The sequence below is a fragment of the Martes martes genome (assembly GCF_963455335.1).
Source record: "Martes martes genome assembly, chromosome: 4".
Lineage (NCBI taxonomy): Eukaryota > Metazoa > Chordata > Mammalia > Carnivora > Mustelidae > Martes > Martes martes.
The window spans coordinates 94,716,770-94,723,226 of record NC_137891.1 but is presented as its reverse complement, the minus strand read 5'-3'; positions in this window follow the sequence as shown (position 1 = coordinate 94,723,226).

Sequence of the window (6,457 nt, the reverse complement as noted above, 5' to 3'; positions counted from 1 at the left end):
AGCCCAAATGGGGTGGGGGGTGTGAGTGGGTGGTGCTCAATCTCTCAACCCTGAGATCATGAACCCAGCTAAAATCTAGAGTCTGTCCCTTAACCAACTGGGCCACCCAGGGACTCCCTAACATTTATTGTTTTTTAAAAAAATAATTTACAATTTGTTTCTATTATTCCATACAACTTGAAGTGAATTTTATATAAAAAAAGAACCAGTTCCGGGGCGCCTGGGTGGCTCAGTGGGTTAAGCCTCTGCCTTTGGCTCAGGTCATGGTCTCAGGTTCCTGGGATCGAGCCTCACATCGGGCTCTTTGCTCAGCAGGGAGCCTGCTTCCCCCTCCCTCTCTGCCTGCCTCTCTGCTTACTTGTGATCTCTCTCTCTGTCAAATAAATAAATAAAATCTTAAAAAAAAAGAACCAGTTCCTTGATAATACTCAATGTTTAATAAATGGGAAAACAGATTCTCATATGGGGTTGGTGTGGAAGTATAAGATTTTAATCTTTATGGAAGGGAATTTGACATACATTTATCAGAAACCCTTAAAAAGTTTGCTTATCTATTGATAAAACAACTTCATTTTTATGACTTTATTTTAAGGAAATTGTTATACAAGTACTCAAAAATGTATTTCAGAAATGTTAATTATAGCCAAACTGTTATAAGATCCAAAAATGTGGGAACAATGGATTTGTCTGCAAAAGAAGATTGATTAAAGTATGATACAACCATCACATAAAATACCACTTAGTTATTAACATGATGATGTGAATGAATATATAGTAACATAGGAATCATTCAAAGATGTTGATAAAGTGATAAAACATAGTGCAAAGATGTATACATAGTATAGTCTTGTTTCTGTGGAAAAAAAAAAAGAGAGAAAGGCATTTAATTTAAATATCACTATAGACATTGAAAAGCAGCCTGGGGAACTTACACGAGTGTTCTGTCTGGGAGTGGGATGATGGCCATTTTTTACTTTTTCTATTGGCTTATTTCCATTTTCTTTTTTTAAAATCTTTTTTTTTTTTTTTTTTTTTTTTTTTTTGAGAGAGAGAGAAGGAGAGAGAGCTGGGGTGGGGCAGAGGAAGGGGCAAGAGGAAGAGAGAGAATCTTAAGTAGGCTGCATGCCCAGCATGGAGCCCCCAGGTGGGACTCAATCTCACCACCCTGAGATCAGGACCTGAGCTGAAATCAAGAGTTGGATGCTGAACAACTGAGCCACCCAGGGGCCCCAACCTTGCTTTTCTTTGAGCATCAGTATATAAGATAAGCTAGTCTTACTCAATTCTTTTTTTTTTTTTTTGCTTTAGTTTTTAGAAAAAAAAAAGTATTATTTTATTTTCTTTTAAAAACTATTAATGTGACTCTTTCAGCTATTAAGGACTACATTGGTTGGAGCTAACCTAGGAAAAAATCCTTTAGAACATTATTCCAATGGAAAGTGTCCAGAGTTCCGAATCACAAATTTACAAGTATTTTCTTTTTAAGATTTAAATTTTTTAAAAAAATTATTTGAGAGAAAGAGAGAGAGAGAGAGAATGAGAGCGAGCAAGAGCAGGGGGGAGAGGGAGAGGGAGAAGCTGACTCCTGGCTGGCAGGGAGCCTGATGCAGGGGCTGATCAGAGAACCCTGGGATCATGATGTGAGCTGAAGGCAGACGCTTAACCAAATGAGCCACCCAGGCGCGCCCTCCAAGTATTTTTAAAAGGGCAAGATCACTTGTATTTCATTGAGTTAGAGAGATCTGTAACCTGAGACTGTAGGGGAGGATGACAGGCATGGACGGGGAATCAGCTGTACACAGCTCACTGCTGCCTGCCTTTTTTGGGTCTACAAAGCCCTTCTGTTCTGCTATAGCAGGTCTCCCTCTCAGCTGTGAAACCTGCTGGGAGGTCCCACCCCTTTCCAACCTGCCTTTTATCCGCCCCCCCCACTCCCCATGCGTGCCGTCCAGAGATACCAAAGCCACCTATGGGGCTCAGGGTGGCTCTAAGTACACTTTCAGGATCAGCTTTGTCTTCTGTTACATTGCCTTGTTGCCTCGCGGGAGCAAATGGGTGGATTACAACTTCTGGTTGGGGAACACAATCCTTTTGCCAGCAGCATCTATGTACTGTTTCTGTCACCCTGTTACAGGTATGGAAAAGTTACTTTATACCTAAGTAATCAGTTTTTGTTTGGAGTATAATGAAACCTGTGGAATTTTACTGGATTCAGCTTCATTTTCCTGTGGGTAATAATTTCCCATACATGCCTAAAAATAAAGAAGTCAGATTTATAAGACTCATCCTTTTCCATGAGACAAACTGACTTTATTTCCTGTCTCTTGAATGGAATTGAAATTCAGCAAATTGCTTTTAACAAAACAATCTAAACTTAACAGGGTGCTGCATTCTGTTGGAAGTAAGAGGGAGGTGTGCTATGGGGTCTGTGCAAGGGTAACTGTGCTGAGGACTGTTCCAAGCTTCTTGGTGGTGGTTGTTGTTTTTGTAAACATATATTAACTCAAAAATATATTAATTCATTTAATTTTTACAATAGTCTTTTTTTGGGGGGGGAAGGGGGGAAGGGTGTGCATGTGCAGGAGGAGGAGGGGTGAGAGAATCTTAAGCAGGCTCCACGCCCAGTACGGGGCATACTGTGGGTGGCGCTCAATCTCACAACCCTGAGATTATGACCTTAGCCGAAATCGAGAGTTCAACACTTAACTGAGCCACCCACACGCCCCTTCACAATAGTCTTTTGAGGAACTGTTATTACTTCCGTTTTACAGTTGAAGAAATTTAGATACAGAAAGGTTGATGTGCCCAAAGCTCAGTGGTAAGTTAGTAGCCCAGGGATTCTGGCTCCAGAGTGGGGGTTTTGAACCACTATGTTATATCCTGCCTCACTATTTCTTAGTTGTGCAATGACCATGACTGTGCCTAGAGCATACTGAGTTCTGGACTAGTCATGAGGATGTGACCTAGTGATTCCCCATTGATAGATGATTGTGGAAGTAGATTGGTGAAGTTGAGTGGTTTTTGAACTTTTTCTTAAGGAATCTTCAAACTAAATCTTGACTGAAAGCCTAAAATGAGAAGTGGATGAAAGTGGACTGCTTCGGAAAGTAGGGGGACAAGGAAGGGCAGGGCTCCAACCACTCAGGCTTTCTCAGAAGACTTCTTTAGAAGACTCGAAGAGCTTTGAGAAGGATGGTTTCAAAACTACTAAGTGAAACAAAAAGCACAGGATCTGGAATCAGGAGACCTGGGCTCAAATCTAAATAAATCCATCCTTTTTTTTTTTTTTAAAGACCTTATTTGTCAGAGAGAGAGCAAGAGCGCACAAGCAGGGAGAACAGCAGGCAGAGACAGAAGATGCTCCCTGATGAGCAAGGAGCCCAATGTGGGACTTGATCCCAGGACCCTGGTATAATGACCTGAGCTGAAGGCAGATACTGAACCAACTGAGCCACCCAGCTGTCCAAAATCCATTTTTAAGAGATTCAGTTTTTTCACCAGTAAAATGGAGGCCATTCATGTATTACCTTGTTGTTGAGGATTACATAAGATGAGGTTCGGAAGAGCACTTTGAACTTGTGAAGCAATATAAAGTCTCCGTTTCTACGGAGGCTCAACTTGAAAAGGAGAGACCCAAGTGGCAATGAGGCACAAGGCAGTTTCTGGAGCATCTTGGCTAGACTTGAGCATTCTCAGAAAGACAGGGAAGGAGTGAGAGGAATCAGAAAAACTGGGTAGAGTCTTGGAGACAATCATCAAATTCCAACCAAGAAATTTTCTTTTAGTGATCTCTCCTCAACAGAATATAAAAGATCAATAAGGAACCAATGTCTCTCTGGTTCCCTACTCAATGTCCAGAGCATGGCGCACAAGTACATAGTAGGTATTCAATAAAAACTTGCTGAATGAATTAGGAAGGTAAGTCATAAGGAAAATTTAGTGAGCCAATGAACCAAATACATTTTGTTAGGGCATGTGGCTCTGTCTCACAGCGGGCTCCAAATGTGGTTCTCTAAGAGGAAAGGTCAACACCACATACAGAATGATGGGGTGACACAGGCACAGGCCTTGGCAATTTTAGTTCATATGCTAGAGTTTCATTTTGGATTTATTAAATGTCAACTCCTCAAATTCACAGGCAAAACAAGCATAAATTTATGAGAGTTCTTGATCTAACTTTAAAGAGGTCTTTAAACTTAATTCCATTGATTTAAAAAAATATCAGGGATGGGGCACCTGGGTGGCTCAGTGGGTTAAAGCCTCTGCCTTCGGCTCAGGTCATGATCTCAGGGTCCTGGGATCGAGCCCCGCATCGGGCTCTCTGCTCAGCGGGGAGTCTGCTTCCCTTCCTCTCTCTGCCTGCCTCTCTGCCTGCTTGTGATCTCTGTCTGTCAAATAAATAAATAAAAAAAAAATATCAGGGATGTTGGGTCTCAGTTGTAAATGTGGACAATCAATTTGCAGTAAGATGTTTTAAAATAATGTCCAAGTTTTCTGTCAGACTTTATCTTGTTTGTACCTCGCACATTCGTAGCTCCCAGAGAAAGGGTCAATAGTGCCAGTTGTATCATTTCACAGCAGCCATTCTAGACTTCTCCTAACTTGGATGTTTCAGGCTCCTGTGCTTAAAAAGCTCTAGGAGGCAAGGCTCCCTTCCAACCACGTCCTCCCCGGTCCTCCCCTGTAGCAGTTCGGCTGGAAGTTGCCTCTATCTTTACAAACATTTCAGAAACATTTAATATCACTTTAACATTGGGTGAGTGCTACCTCTTTTTACACTCCTACAAGTCAGTTTTACGTTTATACTGGAGTATTTATCCTATTTTAAGAGACTAAGTTCATTCTTTTAAGTTGAAAAATAACATGCAGGGGTGCCTGGGTGGCTCACTGGGTTAAGCCTCTGCCTTCAGTTCAGGTCATGATCTTGAGGTCCTGGATGGAGTCCCGCGTCCGGCTCTCTGGTCAATGGGGAGCCTGCTTCCCCCTCTCTGCCTGCCTCTCTGCCTACTTGTGATCTCTCTGTCAAATAAATAAAATCTTAAAAAAAAAAAACGAACATGGAGTAGGTTAATAAACTGTTTTGATGCCAAGTGTGAAGTAAATCAGGAATACAAAATTTCCAGGTAAGAATGATCAATTCATGAAGTTTACTTCCAGTTCATCAATCTGAACCTTTTATAGCTCCTCTTGACACTGCAAAGGATACTTGCTTCCTGTATTTTGTATGTTCCTAGAGTTCTGTTTGCTTTTATTGACCACATTTCATTGCCAAGTTACTTTTAAAGCAATACAAAGCACATTTTCCCACTTGGATACTGGACATCGATCCTGTGCTCTGAAGTCATGAAGATGGACACTCTCTGAAACATCTCTTAAGCAGTTTTGTAAAATGATCACTAGCATGGCCTCTTGGCCCTTGACCCGTATTTACGGATTATCAAATAACTCATTTAACTATGTTGGCCTTTAACGACCTTGAGTATTGCTTGTTCTGAGAACAGAAATCTTAATAGCACAGAGATGCATGGGAGGTCCCACATATTCCAAATAAACAAGCTTCCTAGGCTACTTTTTCATTATTTGTCTCTTTATAGCTTCACTTTGCCAAACAGAATAGCACCCAACAGCAGAAGCCAGAAAACATCCTTTTCTCCTCTCCTCTTTCTGTTACTACGGTATCAAATACTAGCAGAAAATAAATGACAGTAGGCACAGGTGATCGACTTGGGGGAAAATGTTTTAGATATACAAAGCACGTAATTCTGTTTTACATTTACATTTAATTATTTAAAATGTTTATATTACCTAATAGTCCTATCTGGAAACAGTATTTTGTAATTTACCTTGGTTTTCCTCAAGCTTAATTCAGCCAAATATTAATGCTATCCATCCTTGTCCTTTTTTGAAATTAAAGTGAAAGTAAAAATGCTATCTGTGGTAGAACAAATCAAGGTCCTCATAATCACAGTATGCCAGCAACAGGTGGAAAGTTCTAGATGTAAAGTTTGTTTTGTGTTTATTTCTTAGTAACTACATTTCCTTGATTAGGGTTGGGAATCTGAGATACACCAACTCAACTTCCCTATTTTGCAAATGAGTGAACTATAGTTCAGAGTAGTAAAATTATAGTTGGAACCCATGTTCTTCAGCTCCTACAAAGATGTTCTTCTAATGATAACCGAGATTGGTAGACTGTGCAGTAATGCAAAAACAGGACAAAAGATTTCCGAAGATAGTTTCAAGCACTTCATATTAATGTTAGACTCTGACATGAAGCTGTGGATCTGGGCTATGAATCACGCCCAATGCAAGAGTTTAAAAGCAGGCTTTGACATATTTCATATTGGTATAAAATAAGGAATTTTCATCTTCCAAATATTGTCCAAGTGTCACATCCAAACGTCTAAAATTGATATTAACTTTCAATAATGGCACTTACGTGGAAAAAAGAATTATG